The sequence below is a fragment of the Cetorhinus maximus genome, chromosome 13, assembly GCF_964194155.1.
Source record: "Cetorhinus maximus chromosome 13, sCetMax3.hap1.1, whole genome shotgun sequence".
NCBI classification, from domain to species: Eukaryota; Metazoa; Chordata; class Chondrichthyes; order Lamniformes; family Cetorhinidae; genus Cetorhinus; species Cetorhinus maximus.
Genome location: NC_135891.1, coordinates 118,589,221 through 118,613,383, shown reverse-complemented (window position 1 = coordinate 118,613,383; position 24,163 = coordinate 118,589,221). Strand labels below are relative to the sequence as shown.

The window sequence follows — 24,163 nt, the reverse complement described above, 5'->3', positions numbered from 1 at the left end:
CCACCTCGAAGGCAGTGTCAGTAATTGAGCTCTGAGAGCTTTCGTTCCTCACAATGGAGCAGGGATCATGGAGAGTTGGGGCTGTAGGATATCCATGGGAGAAATCCTGGTTCCAGGTTTAGTACGGAATTGCTGTTCGAGATGGGAACCGACAGGAATTAGACAGGAAAGGATGAATCTTCCTTTCTCCCCAGGGACGCCCGCGCCGCCTTCAACTGATTGATGGGTTGAGACTGAGTTATTTATTAATGATTTCAGATTGCAAGATCGATCGATCCAGTCAGCTTGTTAAAATTTAAGCCTGCTTTAAGCACCTCGAGCAAAGAGCTGAGATTTCAGATCCGCTCCTGACCCCGACCGAGCTGAAGCGTTTCTGGGAAGCAAATCGCCAATTTACCCCCCTGTACACCGCCCCCCCCCCCACCCCGCCTTCCCCCAAACACTTACTTTGGGGATAAAATAGATGTAATGTTTTAACAGTATCTGGAATAATCCTTTTCAAATACTCCCTGTCGAGGCTGTGAGTACGCCGTTTTTTTTAAAGTTTTATTTAACTTTGGTTGAAATACTTAAAGGTTTTTTTTTTAAAACAAGTTGGGATTCTTTTGATTATAGTTCGATGAATCGTTTCTAACTGATCGAAATGTGAATCCTCCTAACGATTCACCTCTCTGTTAAAAACATTGCATTTAATCGGCTTCCAAATCTGTATCAATAACCTTTAATATATGAATGGGGTACGAATTATAAATTCGGATTGGGGTTTAAATCTGGGCATTATTTATATAAAAATAAGCGGATATTCTAAGATTTAAAGAGGCTGCGTTTGACGCTGAACTTTCAGCACCCAGGTTGATGGACAGCGACTTAATCCTAACCCAGCCTGTTCATTCTGAATTACCCCTCCCTTCCGTTTGAAATATACTTCGAGATATAAAGGAATCAGTTGGCCCCTTTAAATATCTCTTCAGCGTTTAAGTAGAGCCGGTTCCTCTCCGGCTCGGTCCAGCCCACTTCTGCTCTTGCACTAGCTTTAGCGAAGGTGCACTAAGCGGTCAAATCCAACTTCAGCCAGTCTCTCTCCACGTCCACTTCACCCCGATGGAGTCGCTGAAATGTTCAGCCCTGGTCAGAGAAGGTGTAGGGACAGCCAAACCTCCCAAACACCTATGGAGGCAACCGAGGACACACATCAAGATCAAGCAGAGGTTCTACTCGGATACCGAGAGGTACATGTACCACCGAGCTCCGGACAATTTTCAGACCCCGGAGAACGGTGATAGACCTGGGTTGAAGAAACCGCGGATGTCCTGGCCCACCTCTTTTCATGGTTTCAGACGGTAAGCGGGAAACGGGGAGCGCCGGAAGGGTGGGAAAATAAATCCAAATGCAAAAACAAAAGTTTAATCCCTTTTAAAAAAAAAGAGACATGTATCAGTGTAGGGTGCATGTATGTGTTTATACACGCGGTGGGGGTGTATGATCAGTTTTGGGGGGTTTGTGTTTGTGTTTGTGTGTGTGTTACACACTCCATTACATAAGATAGGTCCGGATATCCACCTTTTATATTGGGAAAGTGAAGGGAGCAATGTTGCAAAATTGACCTGAAAAACCCAGGCAAGAGAGCTGGAGCAGCTTGCCGCCTTGTCCAGCCCCCTTGAGAGTGCCCACCTCCAGCATCCTTCTATAACCCTATATTCCTCTGATAAAATTTACAGCTTCAACTCGTTCCTCATCAATGGTCCAACCAATAGAGCGGGCACCACCCATTGCTGTCGCTGACCACAGTCAGTGATCCTTAGCGAGCGGCGAGAGTGACTTACAACACCGTAGAATAGACTTTTGAGTTATACCAGGCTTTATGGATACTGTTTGTTTTGTCATTGCTTAACTATCTAATCATTTTTCAATAATAGATGGATTGGTGTGTAAATACTCCATGGGGTATAATTATCCTGTGGTGCTGGGGAGAGAGGGAGCATATCTGCTGCTGAGGGCGGCAGAAAAAAGATTGAATAGTGAAGATGTGAAAATATGGTTGTTCATCTTTTAGGATTATAAACCTTCTTTTAAGGGATTAAATGTGTGGGCAGAGTCCATGATGGGGTAGAGTGCATCTGGGCTGTAAAAGAAGATGAAATGGTAGGTGAAGCCCATGATATGCCAAAGAAGGTGGTTAAATTGGGTGGGTGGAATAGGTTTGATCCTATGAAAGGCTTTTTCTTTTCTTATGTTTAGTTATTCAAAATCAAGAATTCCTGTCAAGGTGCATCATCTTTCAAGGTTAACTTGGGAAGGTGAGGGGGTGAAAGATTCAATAGCAGTGTCATTGAAAGCAGAGTAATTCCAGTGATGAGGATGTTTGGAGCCATTTTGATCTGAGTCACCTCACTGAAAGTGGTGGGGTGGGGGGGGAATGATGACAATGATGGCGGATCGAGGCATTGGTGCTATTCTACATTGTCACAATTTGAAGACAACAGGGTTCCTAATAATTCCCTGGTAACCTGCAGCTATTGGGGTTAATTCAAGCTGCTTTTGTTGTTGAAAGATACAGAAATAAAATGTGAGCATGAAGCACTGGTAAAAGCTCAGACTGAATCTTGCCACTCCTGATCGCACTGCTCCACAGTGCTTGGGAAATCTCTTGAAGCTCTCTCTTGCTTTCAGTTTGTCTATATTTAAATGTTTCCTAAGTGGTGTCTGATTGTGCAGCTTAGTTTTATAAATGTTGTGTTTTCAATTTGCATGTTCTCCACCCACAAGTGGAAACATCTTCTCTACAACTGCCTTATCGAACCCCTTCATAATTTTCAAGATTTCTGTTAGATTCCTTTTTCTCGAGGGAAGAGCCCCAGCCTGTTTAGTTTTTCTACCTCTCAGTTCTGGTATTATCTTTTGGATTCCTTTCTGCACCTTCACCGGTGCTTCTATCATTTTTTGTAATATGGAAACTAGAACAGTGCAGAGTACCAGGGTAACAACATAAAATGCCTTAATTTCTCTGAATAGATCTTTTGGTTAATACAGCACCTGGAGAAACATTTTCCCAGTGCTTTCTGAGTGTAATAGTGATGGCATATGCTATGCTGATAGTTTTATTTATGATGAAGAAGATGAGGTGTTGAGGCCAATAGTGCAGGATTCCACCAAAACTAAACAGGATAGGAGATGAGGCTAGAGAGATTAATATGTTGTAGCAAAATGATAAGATTTAAATGCCAATAGTTACATCTCAAATCCCTTCAGCCTCACATTTCCACCATTCAGTGAATGGCTGGTCAATCCCACTGAGATGGTGGGAGCAGTTATATTAATTCATTCCAATGCCAAACAGATTGGTTTCTTTCAGAAAATAACATTCTTGGTTTCAGTGTATGAGTAATTTGAGACTTGACATGTCGTAAGTGTAGCGTGCTTGGAAAGAATGTGCAAATTTAGACCTGCGTTTGCAAAGCTCTCGATGTTAAACTCTTCCTTGCCTCATGTCTGCTGTAGACTAATTGTGAGATTAATTGTGATGATTAGTCAATAACTCCATTATCATTATGTCATATGACCATCAGGGTGGTAGAATGAGAACAAATGAACATTGTTTTTTTTAATGTCTAACGGTTCGTATGTTTCTTTGTTCAGTTACATTCCTGTATCCCAGGACATCTCCAGGTACTTTACATTCAGTGAAATGCTTTTGAAGTTTGTTGTTGCTGTAATGGAGGAAACACAACCAATTTACACATGACAAGGTCCCATGGACAGCAATGAGACACATGGTCAGATTGTCTTTTTTTGGTGTTGGTTGAGGGACAAATATTAACTAAAACCCTATGGAGAAGCCCCATGGCTTTTCTTCAATTAATGCTGTGGAATCTTTCACATCCACCTGACAGGGCAGACACGGACTTGGTCAAACATCACACCTGAGAGTGCAACACTTCCTCAGCACTAGCACCAGGGAGTGTCTGCCTAGATTATGTGCTCAACTCTCTGGAGCGGAATTTGAACCTATGACCTTTCCAGGGAATGCTACCACTGAACCAAGGCTGGCACTCAAGTATCACTGATTTAAACTTTCCTTCCTCAGATTGAAAGTGTGAAGTTTGGAAAAGTACAAGTCTGAGTAAGAAATAGTGCAATGAATGTTTATTTCAAATTTGAGTGTATGGGGGAAGGAAGGTTGTGTAGGATGGTTTATTTGCAGCCTTGGAGGAATAAGTGAGGAAAGTTAAGAGGAAAGTTAAGAGGATTTCTCTGATTTGTGAATCAGAGCTATTGAATAGAGGGTTCAGAGTTGTGACCTCACTCTTGCATTCTTAAATTAGCAACCTGTGTCCTCTCTAGTATAATAACCCACCCCAGCCCACTCACTGCAATTACTGTAATTACAGTTATGCAAATAAGATTCAGTTAGGATGACCAGAAATAAATTAAACTGACATCCGAGGTAAGAGCTGGGGAAAATCAAAGGGAAAAATTGCAATGAGTGTTATTTTAATGTATGGAATACAGATTGTGGGAGAGTTTTTTTTACGTGGCAAGCTGGGGTCATTGATGTAACATGTCTAGAATTTATGACAAATTTACAGCACAGAAACAGGTCATTCAGCCCAACTGATCCATTCCAGGGTTTATGTTCCACCACAAACCTTCTCCCAGTCCTCTTCATCCCATATTCTTCTATTTTGTTCCCACCTCTGTGTTTATCTAATGTCTCCTTAGGTGTATCCATGCCATTTGCCTCAACAGCTTGTGGTAGCAAATTCCACATTCTCTCTGGGTAAAGAAGTTTCTTCTGAATTCCCGATTGGATTTCTTGGTGACTATCTTATATGCCTGGCCCGATAGCTTTAGCCATCCGCACAAGTGGAAATATCCGGCTGAATTTTCCAGTTCCTTTAGAGGTAATTTAAAGAGTTTTACAGGGAATGTCGCTAAAATTGGAATGTCGCTATTATGTCAGTTACCCAATGCGTTCCTGCTATTTGTTAAACTCCTGATGACCAGTTAGTGAAGTTAGAGACCAGAAGTCAGTCTTTACTCAGATGTAGATTTATTCAGAGTGAAACATTACAAGCATATAGCTCCTAACTCTACTCCCCCTCCACTGACAATAAGTATCTCTTTATACTCTTTTGAGTAAAAGAAAACAAATGAGCAAATAAACAAATTAACAAATTAAAGGGGCAGCCTCTTAAAGGGATAGTGCAAATAAAGACAAAATCACAAAGGAAACGTCCCCATTTATACCCTTTTGAGTATAACCAATCAACAAAAAGGGGATAAATTAACAAATTAACAAATCAAATTAAACAATTTACGGGAACAGCCCCTCAAAAGAACACTGTAACAACTAACAAAAACCAAACCTACTGCACCTAGTATTCCCAGGCGGTTTCCCATCCAAGTACTAAACAGGCCTGAGTCTGCTTAGCTTCCAAGATCAGGCGAGTTCAGATGTTTTCAGATTAGTATAGCGGTAGGCCTCTCCCCATTTATAATCTTTTGATGAAATCAATTAACAAAAAAGGGACAAATTAACAAAAAGTCAAATAAACTAACAAAAGTGGATAGCCCTTAAAGGGGCACCGTAACTAAAGGTGTGTCTCTTTATATGTGCTCAAGTAATTATCCAATCAATGTCCTCCACCTGCCTATGCATTATACAGTTCTGAGTGATCTTGCCAAATGTGGGTCAATGTTGCAGGGGCCAACCATCCAATAGTGGTGGGATAGCCATTTAGGCCCATTGGGGGAAGATAATCATTTTACCAGGGTCTTCCTGATGGTGGCCAGGCCTCCCACACTGAGGCTGGAGACTGAAATTAAAATGCAGGTGCCTCCGGGCAGTAGGTTGAGGGGAGCCATCGTTGCCTCCTCTCCATCACCTCAGAACAAACCCGCTGGGATGCAATGGCCTCAGTTGCTGCCACAAGCCACCCTGTGGTAGGATCCTGATGCACCATGATGGACTGAGAGCTGTGGCCATGTCTGATTTTTAATTTTTCACAATGCTCCAGACAGTGCCTCATTTTGAGATGACCTCGCGATCTCCTGCCTGTCTCAACATTGCCCATATTGCCCAATGGGGCTGCGGGCCCTCTGATTGAGCCTCCTGCTTCTCTCGCCCCCTCGGTATCTTTAATTGTGGGGTTTTCCAGAGGTGGTTTCTTAATTGGGTGCCTCCAGGAAGATTGCGAGTGACCCTCCCACGGCCACTCCTAGATTCTCGATTCGGAATTGAGGCTGAAGTCAAGATTGTAACACAACCGGGAAAATCTGGCTTTTCATCCCTGTCTGCCCTTCCAAACCCTTTCATAATCTTAAGGATCTCAATCAGGTTCACCCTCAGCCTTCCCTTTTCTAAGGAAAACATTGTTCAATTTCCTGTCCAAAAAACACAGTTGCCTTTTAATGTAATGGGCAGTTAACTCAAAAAAAAATATTCCCAGTTTTTCTTTCTACCCTCACATGGGTTATGTGCACCAGAAAAAACTGAGAGGTTTAAAGGACAGAAGATTACTATTTGGCACAGTGATTCTGTCCCGGTTCTTTACTGGGGGCTCATAACTAAATCCACTGCCCTGCTCTCTTTCCCTACCCTCCCCCATGGTTCTGATCTTCCTGCTTCAAATATCCATCCAACTTTCCCTTAAACAATTTTATGGACTCTAACCCAACCATTCCTTGTGGCAAAACATTCCATGTTCTAGCAGCTCTGTGTGAAGAAGTTTCCCTTAACCTCTTTGTGTCATCTTTAAATTGATGACCCTTTTGTGACTGACTCCTGGACCAGCAGAAATAGTCTTTTCCCTACTCATCACCGAGCCAGCGACACTCACACCCCGTGAATGAATTAAAAAAAACTTGCTCTATCAAAACTCTTCATAATTAAAATAAAACCATCTACTAAATCTTTTCTTGGCCTTCCCTCTGCTTTAGTGAAAATTGTCCTAATATTACAAGTCTCTCCTCATAATTATAGTTTGACATCATCCTGGTGAATCTACACTGTGTATTCTCTCTGGCTTCATTGTGCTTTCTACAATGCAACACCTAAAAATGCTCACAGTGCTCCAACTGTGAACTAACCAATGCTTTAAATAAACTCATGATAATTATTTTCTTTTTTGTGTTATGCCCCATTTACAAAATCCAAAATGCTCTGGGCTTTTTTATTGTTCTGAAAAATCCTTGAGTCAACCGGAGGGTGAAAAGGTTTTTCCTTTCTCCCTCAGTCCAGGACAGATTATCTTGTAGGAGCCAACTGGGTGTGCCAGGTAACTTGGTGCCTGGATTCTCTCTGTTCTTCTCTAACCCATGCCTGCAGGCTTTGTGATGGTCAGGCTGTGGCACCATCTGCCTCCCTAACAATCTCTGCATTTCTTCCATACAACAAAATGCTGAAACTTGGAGTGTAGCCTACTGCTTTGTCACCTCAGTGGCTAGTGTTTGTGTTTGATCCCAGTCAGTGAGTTCCACTGGCTATTCATAGACATCACACATGACTTACATCCAGTGTGACACACACATACACACAAGCTTGCATCCACGCTTACACATTCGCATGTGCACGTACACACACATGTTTCTTCAGCCTCTGCTCTGTGCATCTCACTACTGGATCACACTTTCCAATTATGAATCTAGGTCCCATCACTCAATGCACATTAATTCAGATAAACATTGCTGACTGATCACACTGTCTCTTTTTCTCTCTCTTGCTTTAGAGATGAATGCAGGGTAAAATGTCTGCCTTTTGTATAGATGGATTGATGGATCTAATTACAATATAAATCCATGCATTTTATGATCTGGGCTTGCAAATTTATAAGCACTTATATGTGAATGACCTTTATGCAATAAAACCAGATACAATTATCAAGATTTTCAGATTTAGAACACATCAGTTAGCAACAATCGTGACCAAATTCCAAATCCACAGGAGGAATACCTTGGGAGATCTGCTGAATTCACCAAGGCTCCTTCGACAGCACCTTCCAAACCCACAACCACTACCACCTAGAAAGACAAGGGCAGCAGATAGATGGGAACACCACCATCTGAAAGTTCCCCTCCAAGTCACTCACCATCCTGACTTGGGAAAATATCGCCGTTCCTTCACCGTCACTGGGTTAAAATCCTGGAACTCCCTCCCTAACAGCACTGTGGGTGTACCCACAACACATGGACTGCAGCAGTTCAAGAAGGCAGCTCACCACCACCTTCTCAAGGGCAACAAGGGATGGGCAATAAATGCTGGCCCAGCCAGCGAAGCCCACATCCCATGAATGAATTAAAATAAATTCAATAGCTTTCACATTCTGATGGAGTCCCCAAGTACTTGAATATAGAATATTATAGCACAGGAGGAGACCATTTGGCTCGATGTGCCTCTGCTTCTAAACAGCACCCAGTTATAGTCCCAGCCCTCTGCTCTTTTCCCCTTCCCCTGCAAATTTTCCCCTTCAAGTGTATATCCAATTCTATTTTGAAAGGTATTATTGAATCCATTCCATCACCCTTTCAGGCAGCACATTCCAGATCACAACAGCTCACCGCATTTAAAAAAAAAACTCCTCATTTTTTTCCCTCTGATTCTTTTGCCAATTATCTTAAATCTGTGTCCTCTGGTTATTGAGCCCCTCACCCCCTCCCCACACTGTCAGTGGAAACCATTTTTCCCTCTTTTTACAATCCCCATAGAGATTGATAAAGTTTAGAAGGAAATTCAAACTTCCAGTTAATAACTGAAAAGAATGACATGACAAGATTACACATTTTGAAACTTTCACTGTAACAAGTGACTAAAACATCAACGACTAAACACTATCCTTGTAAGAAACTTATAGTTTAAACTACAGAAATGGATGTTCCCCTTTTATACTTATCACATATCACACTCTCCACAGAATTAGATTCATTACAGTGAGCAATGCACAGCTGCTTCCAGCTTCCAATGGGTTCACATTTCCTCATTTTGCCAAGTAGTAACTTTGAATGACTGCCTCCAGGCACGTCCCTTAGTTTTTGGAGAGTTTCCTAAATCCACTACAAGCAGTAAAGCCTATTTCAATGATTCTTCCCCTCTGCCCATGCCAGGACAAATCTCCTCAAATCCTTAGATAGCTGCAGGATGCATCTCATCGACTATAGCCCATCTTCCTCCAGCATCTGGCTGTGATAGCTCGCAAAGCCAAGCAGCCTTTTCTCTCTGCTGACCACACAAAACTGCTGCCTGTCTGTGATATCCAATGATTTGAAGAGAAGCCTGTAACCTGATCTCAAAAATGGCTTCCTCTGCACTCTTCCTCATGGTAATAAGAATCACATGGGCCTTGCCTCTAGGTAGAAATGCTAATTAGCTATTCTTGAGAGCCCAACCCTCTTTCATCTTGAAACTAAATGGATAGATTAAAGCACAACTGTTTACAACCCAACATTCTCAACACTTTTCTGGGACTATGGAGACTCACATTCTAGCCAATGTTAGCACACAGGATGCTGTCATTGTCACCAAGCATAAATACCTTCCGCCTTCTCAGTAAAACAATCTAAATGTTCCTTTGATCTCCAACAATCAAACCACCTAGGCTTACCGTCAGGCAGACTGCAGAACAGGTCACATGACCCCCTTCATTTTACCTTAAATTTAAAGACACAGTCCCATAACATAACAATCTTATAAATCTCATGATTGTAACCATAGAACCATAGAACGCTACAGCACAGAAAACAGGCCATTCGGCCCTTCTTGTCTGTGCCGAAATATTATTCCTCTAGTCCCATTGATCTGCACCTAGTCCATAACCCTCCAGACCTCTCCCATCCATGTATCTATCTAATTCTAAATAATTCTATCATATCTAATCTATCTAACATTCGATCAAAATCCTTCAAAATTTTGAACGCCTCTATTAAACCTCACCTTAACCTTCTCTGGTCTAAGGAAAACAATCCCAGCTTCTCCCATCTCTTTGCATAACTAAAGTCCCTCATCCCTGGTACATTCTCATAAGTGTCTTCTGCACCATTTCATATTCTTCTTAAAGTGCAGTGCCTAGAATTGGACCTGATACTCCAGCTGGGGCCGAACCAGTGATTTCTAAAGAATGAAACCAAAAAGAAATTTCACTTATGTTTGACCATCTGTGATCATAAAGTAACAGCTGGGATCCTGCAGCTAACTGCAAACAGGATGCAGTAAGTATGTGTGACTGTGTTACAATATGGTGCGAGGAAAGAAGGATTCTGCTAATCCTAGCACACTGTTGGCTGTATACAAGACACTTCGATGTTTGCACTTGTAAAGCAAATTAAGGAAACATCATTTAGCAAACATTTTTTGTTCTATTTGCAAATACACCATAATTACTCTCACCCGACCAAATCAATCATCAGTGCTTGACTAGCCTTAGAGCCTGGGCTTAGTCCCAGATGGTGTGTTTACCCACTGGAAAAGTCTGAAATTAATTTTATTTTTTGCTTTAAACTTGATTTTTACACTTGGAAAAGTGAATGGAAAAAAGAACTGTTTTCATCGAGTTTCTGTTCAAACCATTGCCCCAGAAAATAACAACTAGCATTTCTATAGCATCCTTAATGCACTAAAACATACCAAGGTGTTTCACGGGAGCAATTAGCAAACAAAATTTAACACCGGGCCACATAAGAGATTAAGACAGGTGACCAAAAGGTTGATGAAGGAGGTAAATTTTAAGGAGGAGAGAGAGGTAGGAAGGCTGAGGGGTTTAGGGAGGGAATTCCAGAGCTTAGGGACTTGACAGCTGAAAGCATGACCACCGATGGTGGAGCAATGAAAACTAGCATATGGACATACGAACATATGAACAAGGAGCACAGGAGTAGGTCATTCAGCCCTTGAGACTGCTCTGCCATTTAAGAAGATGATGGCTGATCTGATAGTTATCTGAAATCTGCATCCCACCTACCCCCGATAACTATCACCCCTTTGCTTAGCAAGAAAATATCCACCTCTGTCTTAAAAATATTCAAAGACTCTGCTTCCACCACCTTTTCAGGAAGAGAGTTCCAAAGACTCATGGCCCTCTGAGTGAGTGAAAAATGTTCACCTCATCTCTGTTTGAAATAGGCCACCCCTTATTTTTAAACAATGACTCCTAGTTCTAGATTCACCCACAAGGGGAAACATCGTCTCCGCATCCACCCTGTCAAGACCCCCAGGATCTTATATGCTTTAATTGACAACATAAGAATATAAGAAATAGGCTCAGGAGTAGGCCATTAGGCCCCTCAAGCCTGCCCCGCAATTCAATAAAGTCATGGCTGATTTGCCCCAGGCCTCAACTCCTCTTTTATGCCAGCTCCTCAACTCCTCGATATTCAAAAATCTGTCTACCTCCTCTTTAAACACTTTCAGTGTTCTAGCCTCCATAACTCTCTGGGGTAGAGAATTCCAGACATTCACTACCCTCTGAGAGAAGAAATTCCTTCGCATCTGTTTTAAATGAGTGCCCCCTTATTTTGTAACTATGTCTCCTAGTTTGAGATTCCGCCACTAGTAGAAACATTTTCTTAACATCTACCCTGTCAAGCCCCCTCAGAATCTTGTACATTTCAATAAGATCACCCCCCATCCTTCTAAATTCTAATGAATAAAGGCCTAACCTGTTTAGCCGTTCTTGATAAGTCAACCCTTTCATCCCAGAAATCAGCCTAGTGAATCTCTTTTGAACTGCCTCCAAAGCTAGTATATCCTTTCTTAAATACGGGGACCAAAACTGTACACAGTACTCCTGGTGTGGCCTCACCAACACCCTGTACAGTTGTAACAAGACTTACTTATTTTTAAACTCCAACCCCCTAGCTTTTTGTGTTTCATGCACAAGAAAACCCAGATCCCTCTGTGCTGCACTTTTTTGGAGTCTCTCTCCATTTAAATAACAGTCTGCCTTTTGATTCTTCCTACCAATGTGCATGATTTTACACTTTCCTACATTAAACCCCATCTGCCAAGTTTTTGCCCACTCACTCAACCTGTCTATATCCCCTTGCAGATTCCTTATGTCCTCATCACAACATGCCCTCCCACCTATTTTTGTATTGTCAACAAATTTGGATACATTACACTCTGCCCCCTCCTCCAAGTCATTAATATAAATAGTCAATAATTGAGGCCCTAGGACTGACCCTTGTGGCACTCCACTAGTTGTGTCTCTCCAACCTGAAAAAGACCCATTAATCCTGAATCTGTGTCTTCTCTGTGTTTTCTCTGTGTTTACCAATCCTCAGTCTATGCTAATACATTACCCCCAATACTGTGAGTTCCTATCTTGTGCAATTACCTTTTATGTGGCACCTTATCGAATGTCTTCTGAAAATCCAAATACACTACATCTATCAGTTCCCCTTTATTAACTCTGCTTGTTATATCCTCAAAGAACTGTAGCAAATTTGTCAACATGATTCCTCTTTCACAAAACTATGTTGACTTTGTTTGATTGCATTAAGCTTTTCTAAATGTCCTGCTATTTCTTCCTTAATAATGGATTCTAGCATTTTCCCAACAACAGATTTAAGGCTAACTGGCCTATAGTTTCCTGCTTTTTCTTACCCCACCCCCTTCTTGAACAGAGACGTCACATTAGCAGTTTTCCAATCCGTGGGGACCCTCCTGGAATCCATGAGTTCTGGAATATTTCGACCAATTCCTCCACTATCTCTGCAGCCACTTCCTTTAAAACCCTTGGATGCAGGTCATCAGGTCCTGGCGACGTGTCTGTCTTTAGTCCCATTAGTTTGTCAAATACTTTGCCCCTCTTGACAGAGACTGTTACAAGATCTTTCCTCCCATTAGCTCCTTGTTTATCTGATACCTTTGGGATGTTTATAGTGTCCTCTACCGTGAAGACCAATGCAAAATATTGGTTTAAATTACTTGCCATTTCCGTTTTCCCTGTTATCAATTCTCCAGTCAAATCCTTCAGGGGTCCCACGCTCACTTTAGCTACTCTCTTTCTTTTTATTTAGCCCTAGAAGCTCTTGCTGTTTGTTTTTATATTTCTTGCCAATTTAACTTTCATAATCAATTTTCTCCCTCTTTATTAGCCTTTTAGTCATCTGCTGCTGGTTCCTAAATAATTCCCAATCCTCTGGCCTACCACTGGTTTTTGTTGCTTTGTATGCCTGAGTTTTTGATTGGGTACTTTCCTTGACCACCTGTGTTAACCACGGGTGGTTCATCCTTCTCATCGAGTCCTTCTTTTTGACCGGGATAAATTTTTGCTGAGTGTTATGAAATATCTGCTTAAATGTCTGCCACTGCTCATCCACTGACCTTCCCCTTAGTCTATTTTCCCAGCCCGCTCTATACAACTCTTTCTTCATACCTCTGTTATTGCCCAGTTGAGGACACTGGTTTGAGATCTGTGTTGCTCGTCCTCAAATTGAATTTGAGAATCTGCCATGTTGTGTTTGCTACCCCCCTAGGGGATGCTTAACTACGATATCTCTTATTAATCCCACCCTATTACACATTACGAGATCTAAAATAGCCTGTTCCCGGGTAGGTTCTGCAACATATTGGTCTAAGAAACAATCCATGATGCACTCTACATGTTACCCCTGCCAATCTGATTTGTCCAGTCAATATGCAGATTAAAATCACCCATGACTATTGTGGCACCTTTCTTACATGCCTCAATTATTTCCCAATTTATACTTTGTCCTACAGTGAGTCAACTCTTCAGGGGCCTACAGGAGACTTCAATCCGTGACTTCTTCCCCTTGATATTCCTTATGTCCACCCGAACTGATTCCACATCATGATCCTTTGCATGTATATCACTACTCACTGATACCTTCCTTTATTAACAAAGCTATCCCATCTTCTTTTCCTTTTTGCCTATTTTTCCGGAACGCCGAATACCCATGAGTATTGAGTTCCCAGTCTTGGTCACCCTGCAATCACGTCTCTGTAATAGCTATCAAGTCATAGTCATTTATTTCTATTTGTGCCATCAACTCATCTATATTGTTAGAATTGCTGCATGCATTCAGATAAAGAGCCTTAAGCTTTGACTCATTCTGGTTCTAATTTCAGCTGCACTCTTCTGCTTATATTTTCTGCCCTTTTCTACCACACTTTGATTATCATTCGCCTCTGCACCTCTGCTCTCTCATTTCTTTTTGATTTTTTAAACTTCCCTTCAATTGAACCCTCCCCATACCACCCCCCCTCCCCCCCAATTAATTAGTTTAAAGTCCTATCTCCAACCCTTGTTATACGATTCACCAGGGCAGTGGTCCCAGCATGGTTCAAATGAAGCCCATCCCAACAGAACAGCTCTCTCCTTCCCCAGTACTAGTGCCAGTGTCCCATGAATCGGAACCCATTTCTCCCACACCAATCTTTAAGCCACGTATTTACCTCTCTAATCTTCTTTGCCCTGCGCCAATTTGCACATGGCTCAGGTCATAATCCGGAGATTATTACATTTGTGGTTCTGCTTTTAATTTCACACTGAGCTGCTTGTAGTCCCTCAGCAGAACCTCTTTTCTAGTCCTACCTATGCTGTTGGTACCTACGTGGACCACGGCAACTGGATCGTGGTCCTTCCCACTCCAAGTTCCTCTCTAGCCCCGAAGGGATGTCCTTAACCTTGGCACCAGGGAGGCAACACAGCCTTCGGGACTCTCTGTCTTTGCTGCAGAGAACTGTACCTATTCCCCTAACAATGCTATCTCCTATTACTATCACATTTCTCTTTTCTCTCCCCACTTGAATTGTGCTCTGTACCATGGTGCTGTGGTCAGTTCGCTCATCCTCCCTGTCGTCTGTGCCCTCGTCCACACCAAGTGCAAGAACCTTGTACCTATTGGACAAGGGCACTGGCTGAGGCTCCTCCAAAGCTAAATCCTGGATCCCCATACCTGCCTCATTCACCGTCACACCCTCCTGTCCCTGACCACAGTCCATCCTGAAACACAGTGTCCAGGTAACTCTCCCCCTCCCTGATGTGTCACAGTGTCCACAGCTCAGACTCCAGCTCATCAACTCTGAGCTGAAGTTCCTTGAGCAGCCAATACTTGCTGCAGATGTGGTCACCGTGGATCGCACTGGCGTCCACCATGTCCCACATTCTATAGCTGCAACACATCACCTGCCCAGCCATCTCTATTCTATTTAATTAATTAATTTGGATGTTAAATATTTTAAAAGTGAATTTCTTAACTGTACTTTTCAGCTGTAATAACGCCTCCTGGTTTAAATGACTTGGCCAATCAAAAGAGACATGGAAGTGATCCCCACTAATCACCTACCTGTTTTCCTTTGACCTCACACTTCAGCTCTGACAGGTAGAAACAGGTTGAAGGGGCTTTCTGCCATCGGTTTTTATCCCCCATCGCTGCTGCCCTTCCCACGCAGGTCCGCTCTCCACGTCAAGTCGCCTCTTACACTTCACTCTTACACCAGTGGATACAAGCCTAGTCTATCCAACCTTTCCTCATAAGACAACCCACTCATTCTAGGTAATAGTCTGGTAAACCTTCTCTGAACTGCTTCTAATGCATTTGCATCCTTCCTTAAATAAGGTGATGTACAAGAGGCCAGAATCAGAGCAGTGATGTGAAAATAGGTGGTCTTAGTGATGGAGATGTCACGGAAGCTCAACTTGGGGTCAAATTGACATCAGTGTTACAAGTGGTTTTGTTTAGCCTGAGACGGTGGCTAGGGAAAGGGATGGAGTTGCTTAGGATGGAGCTGTGGACAGTGTCATAAGTTACACATCAACGGGCCTGACTGTCTCTTAGTGTGCTACATATTGGAGCTAATCTCTCCTCAGTTTCTTTAGTGGGTTGACAAATCACGACAACTTCACTGAGGACTTTGAGTACAGCGTGATTGGATGTGATACAACATATATGTAGGTGAGAGGCCAATCAGAATGCACCAGCGATGACTTGTTAAATTGTTAGCTGAGCACTCAAGCTCAAAGCAGCAAAAATTGACTAATTCTTCTGGACATCATTCATTCCACTCGTGATTTTTCTCCTGACTTGTCTGAATTAACATCACATGAAATACTACGCACCTAGAATGTTGCATTAGCTCGTGCCCACAAGTCCAGGCATTTTGGGTTTCCTTAAGTAAAATGGAGGCCAGCATTGAAATTACTGTTGCAGGAGTGAGTCATTTCTGCCCTTTCCACGCTGTTTCCTGAATCATGAGACATATTACTGAACCGCGAGGGTGATAATTGTGTGACAGGCTTCAGCAGGACCAATCTGTTCACCACCATTTTAGCCAGCCATTCACGGAAATTACAATAAAGTGTTGAAGCTGAAAAGGCGATTTCATTCCTACCATTTCCTGGTCCTAATGGTCAAGGATAACGTGGGTGCTTGACTCCCACACCTCCCTCACCCGCTGATTCCTGCCACAGATTAAAGTCGAGGCCCGATTGATAAACACTGGTGTGAGTTTAGACACAAATCCAACCAGAACCTGGTGACACTGTGGTACCTGTATTTCTGCTGGGGGAAGATTTCCCCATATTTCTACGTTTGTATCTTTGGCGCTGTCACATCCAAGTGCAATAGCAATTTTCAATCGACAATACGACGGAGAGGGTGGGACGCAGATCCAGGAGGTTTTATACTGGAAGCAGTATTTTTTTTCAATGTTTTCTTTATATTTTTGTAATTGGCTTCTGAGTCACTGGTTATTATCTGAGGCTTTCACCAGGCTTTTTTTCTGTTCTCTGCTGACTCACATACTCTGTATAGAGAGCTACAAGAGGATGGGTGGCCCTGACTACAAGGTACAGGGAGAGTGTTGTCATGCAATCTAAAGCGACAAAGCAGCCGCAAACCTGAGCTAGCGATGAGAAACACAGTGCGAACTGTTTTTTAAGTGTAAATCTTTGTTCCCCTCAAGGTGAGGGATATAAAAGCTCAGACTAGAACATTTTCTATTCTATGCACACACTCCCAGGACAGGTACAACATGGGGTTAGATACAGAGTAAAGCTCCCTCTACACTGTCTTCATCAAACACTCCCAGAACAGGTACAGTATGGGGTTAGATACAGAGTAAAGCTCTCTCTACACTGTCCCCATCAAACACTCCCAGGACAGGTACAGCATGGGGTTAGATACAGAGTAAAGCTCTCTCTACATTGTCCTGTCAAACATAGGTACTGCATTTTCTGCAACCACCACCATCTAGAAGGGCAAGGGCAGCAACACACATGCGAGTTTCTCCACTGAGTCATGCACCATCCTGAGTTAGACATGTAGTGGCCTTTCTATCATTATGATTTGGTCAGAATCCTGAAACTCCCTCCCTAACAACACCTTCACCACACGGACTGCAACAGTTCAAGAAGAAGGCGCACCATTACCTTCTCAAGGGACAACTAGGGATAGGTAATACATGCTGGTCTTGCCATTGATGGCCCAAATCTGAGTATAATAAAGTTAAAACCGAGAAAAGCTCCCTTTACATCACCATAATGGTGCATTTCAGTTATTTTGGTTAGTGTTAATGGAGTGCTCTTTCACTAACAGACTCCCAGACTTTTATTTATTCTTCTGGAGAGCACATTTGGAAATTTAATTCAGCAGGATTTAAGTTGCCATGGCAACTGTTGCACTACAGCTGGCATTCAAGCCCAACTTTGGGATTTGTTCCCAGGATATTGGCAGTGCCGCTTATTGGGGTACAGCTGTGTTTGTGTGTCTTTAGTGAGTGGGTGAAGGCTCAGACAGACCGGTTTTTGTCTCACAGGGAATAAACGGATACGGGGAGTGGATGGGAAAGTGAAGCTCAAGCAGAGGATCAGCCATGATTATACTGAATGCTCGAGGAGCCTTATGACCTATTCCTGTCCCTATTCCTTATGTTCTTCTTCAGCCCATCGTGCATGTGGTTGATCATGTGATAGTCAATCACATGACATTTGATCATGTGACATCCAGGCATGTGGCTTCGATCATGTGATTATTGCCCACTACAGTGTTAGCTGCATTCGGTTCAGCATTTCAGTATCACCGAAGCCAAATAAAATCTCGATTCCAGTGACATTAGGGGCACAGAAGGTGGCCTTATACCCATCGAGTCCATGAATTATAGTATTATTTGTAAATTAAAGCATGGTTGCTGAACTGATTTCCTGATATGTTTTTGATTTACTGTGAATTTTTTTCCCTACCAAGAAAGAACTTTCCACTCTTCCAGTTTCTTTTCCCCTCACATTCCCCGCCTTCTCCTGTACATCATTTTTCACTGCTGCTGACCATACTGGCTCCGTCTCTTTCCCTTTCTTTTTATTCATTCTCAGAATCTGGTCGTCAGTGGCAAATGTTGGCATTTATTGAGAATCTCTAGTTGCCCCTTGAGAAGGTGTTGGTGAGTCACTGCAGCCCGTGTGGTGACGGTGCTCCCACTGTGCTGTTAGGAAGGGAGTTCCACGATTTGTTTCTGTTTCTGCTGCTCGTGTTCCCTCCTTGCAGCCTGGTAAAGGGTCCTTCAAGTGAAATTACTTAGGAGGCCAATCAGCCCATTGTGTCTGTGCTGGCTCTCTGTAAGAGTAATTCACCTTGTCCCGCTCCCTTGCCTTTTCCAGGGGTATTTTTCCTCTTCAGATAATGATCCAATTCTCTTTTGAAAGCATCCACCACACTCGAGCAATGCATTCCACATCCTAACCACTCGCTGTGTGAGAAAGCTTTTCCTCGTGTTGCCATTGCTTCTTTTGCCAATTATCTTAAATCTGTGCAATCTTGTTCGTGAACCAATGGGAACAGTTTCTCCCGATCCACTCTGTCCAGACCCCCATGATTTTGAACACCTCGATCAAATTTCCTCTCAGCCTTCTCTTCTCCAAGGAGAACAGTCCCAACTTCTCCAACCTACTCACGGAACTGAAGTTCTTCACCCCTGGAACCATTCTCGTGAATCTTTTCCACACACACTCTACTGCCTGCACAACCTTTCTAAAGTGTGGTGCCCAGAACTGGATGCGATACTCCAGTTGAGGTTGAACCAGTGTTTTATACAGGTTTAGCAAAACCTCTAAGATAAAAGCAAAATACTGTGGATGCTGGAAATCTGAAACAAAACCAAAAATTGCAATTCTTGTTTTTGTTTAACAAAACCTCCTTGTTTTTGTACTCCATATCCTTATTGATAAAACTTCTTGATATAGGCTCAAAGAACGCAAAGGGAGAATTTTCTCCCTGTCAGAGGGGCTGGGCGAGAGTGGGCATGGCCAGGCGTGCAGCCGCCCGTGATTGGCTGGGTGCCGCCATTTTATATGGCCTTAATTGGCCCGCCCAGCGTGACACGCGCCTGAAAGTGCTGAGCGCTCCCTGTGCAGCCGGGGTAGGGGGAGTTGCCTGAGTGGGGGAGTGCACTCTTTAGTTCAAGTTCTGAAAATTTTAATAAAGAAAAAAAAATTTTAAGACATGTCCCCGCAAGTGAAAGTGTCACATGAGCTGGGACATGTCAATGAATGTTATTAAAAATGTTTATAAAACTTTAAATACCTTCACGAAACCTCATCCTGCCCGTGGATGAGGCTCCTTGATAAATGTGAAGGCTGCCTGGGCTCTTAAGGTTGGACGGGCAGCTCAGTTTATTGTTTTAATTGATATTTAAATTGCCTTAATAGGCCTTTGACAGTTCGGCAGGCCTGCAGCCCACCTCGGTGCGCGCCTGCCGAACTGAAAATTTGAATGACGCGTGGTGACATCGGGACATCACCGCGCGTCATTTTATGCGTCAGCAAGCGGGCCCCGCCACCCCCCCCCACCCCCCCCGCTCGCCGACCTGAAAATTCCGGCCCAGGTGCACATTACCTTCCCCCTCTCATTCTAATCTCCAGCATTGTTCTAGTGCAAACACTTCTAATTGTATTGATGCTATGTTCAGTCCTCCTCTAAATTTTTCTCCCTTGTTACCCCAAAGCTTCCGAATACTCCGGCCCATCCAGCAATCTCAATGTGTTGAATTTAAGGCTCATCCCGTCGTCTTCCACTCTCAATCGTACACTCCCAGGACTTCCAAACTGTGGCACTCCTCCCTTCCCCTCAGTCCTCCATCTTCCCCAAGCTACATTTCCTGTATTGCAACAGCACCTAAAAGCATTTCAAAAAGTGCTTCCTTGGTTGTAAAGCTCTTGAGGATGCCCTGAAGCGCTACAAAAACACAAGGTCACTCTTTCTTTCTCAATCCTCAGGCTTTTTAAAGACAAGGATCTCATCCTTTCTCCACTAGCCTCGTTGTTGTCTGGGGATTGTCCACTCACAAACAATGAAGGACGAGGTGGCCTAGAGACATTCCAGATGTCATGGAAAATTGGAAGCCTCTGCTGCCTAGACACAAGACAGCAGTGCGCAGGGGTTAGAGATACTCAACTCTCACTTAATGCAGCTGCAACACACTGTTGCTCAGCAACCACAAAAATAGCCTTAAGTGTACAGTTTTTTATAAATCTGTGCGCATGATTGATCTATCGGTTGGCATGGTTCATTGGGTGACGGTTCTGCCAGTGCGACACTGAGTCAAGCCAGGCCTGACATGTCAGGCAGCCTCCCTGGTTCACACTGAGTTATTTGAAGCCAATTAAAGAAGCCGTCCTTTTACTTAAGAACATAAGAAATAGAAGCAGCAAATAGGCCATTTGGCTCCTTGAGCCTGCTCCACCATTCGATGAGATCACAGCTGATCTTTTACCTCAGCTTTCCCGCTCAATCCCCAAATCCTTTAGTTCCCTTAGTGCCCAAATGTCAGTCTCTGTCTTGAAATCTGAACATCCACAGCTCTCTTAAGGTAGAGAATTCCAAAGTCTTTTAATGCTTTGAATAGGGTTGTCAACCGTGATTAAATGTATTCCTGGAGGTTTCATCACATGACTTGCCCCACATTCCAGCCATCAGTCGGCCAACACATCCATCCTCGTGATGTACTGCCTTCCTACGCCACTTGGAAAGCAAAAAGACTCATTACCCAACTGGATGATGCTTGACTGTCAAACAAACAACACCGCCCCACCCTCACCATTTTCAAAATCTTTATATCTGGTAAAGAGAAATGTTCAAAGAAAATTTTTTTTAAAGCTTTTTTTTAACGTCTCAAAGATTTTTTTCCGGGTTGTACACAGCATTTGTGCTGGAGGTTGATCCTCAATTCTTGGAGATTCCAGGCCAATCCTGGAGGGTTGGCAACCCCGCCTCTGAGTGAAGAAATTTCTCATTGTCTAAGTTCTAGTTGGCCAATGCCTTGTCCTGAGACTGTGACCTCTTGTTCTAGATTCTCCAGCCAGGGGGAAACGGCTTTTCAGCATCCACCCTCTCAAGCCCTCTAAGAATGTTATAGGTTTCAATGAGATCCCATCTCAGTCCTTTAAACCCCAGAGAACATGGGCTCATTCTACTCAAACTCACCTCAAATTCTTCTCATAATTTGGATGGGATCCAGTTGAATCCCTAAGCTAGGTGGGCTGGCAAGTGAGAAACAGTTCCAAGTTTTTCCTCCACCCCCAAGCCCCATCCTGGATAAGGACTGGACTAATAAGCACATGCGGGTATTGGGTAAGGCTGGGGATCAGCCTAGTTTTTTTTTTACAAACCCGAATGTCAAGAGCTTCCTAATACTCACTGTCCGGCCTTGCACATGAGGAGAGACCACTTAGCTGAGGTGCCAAGGAGCTGGGATGCAGATGCTGGTGCCTTGGAACCTGACCACCAGTCAAGAGAGGTGACAACATCATTAATTTTTATGTTTGGGGTGGCATATAATTATAATATGCTTAGTTAACTATTTCATCACTGATCTTTTTTGCTCCTCTCCTGAAACCATTAATCATCAATGGCATAATAATCAGATGCAGAGTGGCTTATAGCTCCCTCTACACTGTCCCCATCAAACACTCCCAGGACAGGTAAAGCACGGAGTTAGATACAGAGTAAAGCTCCCTCTACACTGTCCCCATCAAACACTCCCAGGGCAGGTACAGCACAGGGTTAGATACAGAGTAAAGCTCCCTCTACACTGTCCCCATCAAACACTCCCAGGACAGGTAAAGCACAGAGTTAGATACAGAGTAAAGCTCCCTCTACACTGTCCCCATCAAATACTCCCAGGGCAGGTAAAGCACGGAGTTAGAGACAGAGTAAAGCTCCCTCTACACTATCCCCATCAAAATCTCCCAGGACAGGTACAGCACGGGGTTAGATACAGAGTAAACCTCCCTCTACGCTGTCCCCATCAAACGTTCCCAGGACAGGTACAGCATGGGGTTAGATACAGAGTAAAGCTTCCTCTACACTATCCCCATCAAACACTCCCAGGACAGGTACAGCACAGGGTTAGATACAGAGTAAAGCTCCCTCTACACTGTCCACATCAAACACTCCCAGGACAGGTACAGCACGGGGTTAGATACAGAGCAAAGCTCCCTCTACACTGTCCCCATCAAACACTCCCAGGACGGGTACAGCACGGGGCTAGATCCAGAGTAAAGCTCCCTCTACACTGTCCCCATCAAACACTCCCAGGACACTTAATTGGTCACCTCCTTGAAACTTGTCCTTGGGGTCCCAACTTGTGCATGTTCCCGACCGGCATTTCCTCCCAACTGTGTGATCGGGACCCACAAACGAACATCCGTGGACTCTGTTTTCTGATTGACTGATGGTCCCGAATTATCCAAAAACAGCCTCCCCATTGCTCTGCCCCCAACACCACCTCCAATATTTTAATAATTAGTAAAGAAAAATGTTCAAAGGAAATTTTAAAACTCTCCTTACGATTTTTCCTCCTTGGCGTACTGGAGATTAATTTTTAATTCCTGGTGATTCCAGCCAATCCTGGAGGAATGGAAGCCAAACCACACCCAGTTTATACAACCTGATTCTGCCCTTTTTTTTTTACCTCATGGTTGGTCCTGTGGCCTCCAGGTGACTTTTTTATTCCTCTGCATCGAAGAATCAAGACGCAAGCTCTTCTTTGGCTATCTGTGTTCAACTTGTTGGAGAGGTGACTGAGCAGAAACTAATCTAAAATAACCTCCTGATGTGTACTTCCCAGCTCTCGAGCATCACCCAGGATTGTTAACGCTTTGCAGGAGAAGGAGCTTGCATTTATATAGTGCCTTTCGCAAGCTCAGGATGTCCCTTAGTGATTCACTTTAAATGAAGTGTAGTCACTGATGCAATGCAGGAAATGCATCAGCCATGCATCAGGAAATGCGCACAGCAAGCTCCCACAAACAGCAATGTGAAAGTGAACAGATGCTCTGTTACATTTTAGTGTTGAGGGATGAATATTGACGAGGAGAGCGAGGAGATTTCCCCTGATCTTCCTCGAATAGTGGCCAAGAAATGCTTCTGTCCACCAGAGCGGGGCGGTGAGGCCTTGGTTTAAAGTCTCATTCGAAAGGTCGCAGTGAAGAATTGATTCCCCCTCTCACCACCATTTTGGGGTGAGTTTTGGAGGACCTCCAGGTCTCCCAGATTGTGGCCCATGGTGGTGGATTGTCTCCAGGATAGGAATGGAGAAAATTGGGATGGGCCGCAGGCTGGATCCGTCCTGATCAGGTCCGAGGAAGCAGAAGCCGATATAATAGCGACGGGAGAGGAATAAAGAATGAACACATCACGTGTTCCCTCCTGGTGTGTGTGGGAGTGAAAGTCCTTGGATGTCAATACAGGAACAGACAAAGTTTCTACTGTGTGTGGGCTGGAGTATTGATGTTATCACAGTGTGGACTATAAGTGCTTCCCTGCCATGTGTGGGTGTACAAGGCTTTATACAGAAGTGTGTATGTGAGCATAATATATATGTACACATAGGATCCTCAATAAGGTGCTGCACAAGAGGTTGTTACACAAAATTAGGACACAAGGGACTGGGAGTAATATATTAGCATCGATTGAGGATTAGGTAATGGACAGAAAACAGAGAGTAGGAATAAACAGGTAATTTTTGGGTTGGCAGCTGTAACTAGTGGGCACAGCAAGAATCAGTGCTCGAGTCTCAGCTATTTACAATTTATATCAATCACTTAGATGAGGGAATGAAATATAATGTATCCAAGTTTGCTGGTGACACAAAGATAGGAGAATAAAACAGGAGGAAAGTGGAAAGAGACAGCAAAAAGATTTAGCTGGGTTAAAC

At 43.4% G+C, this 24,163-nt stretch overlaps 1 protein-coding gene and 1 pseudogene across 2 annotated transcripts in view; one reads left to right on the top strand and one right to left on the bottom strand.

The window, feature by feature from the left end:
* The window catches only part of LOC144689047 (3',5'-cyclic-AMP phosphodiesterase 4C-like), a 278,616-nt gene that overhangs the window by 67,214 nt on the left and 187,239 nt on the right, over positions 1-24,163 (top strand). The window lies entirely within an intron of this gene.
* LOC144689273 (5S ribosomal RNA) lies at positions 5,364-5,482 on the bottom strand (annotated as a pseudogene).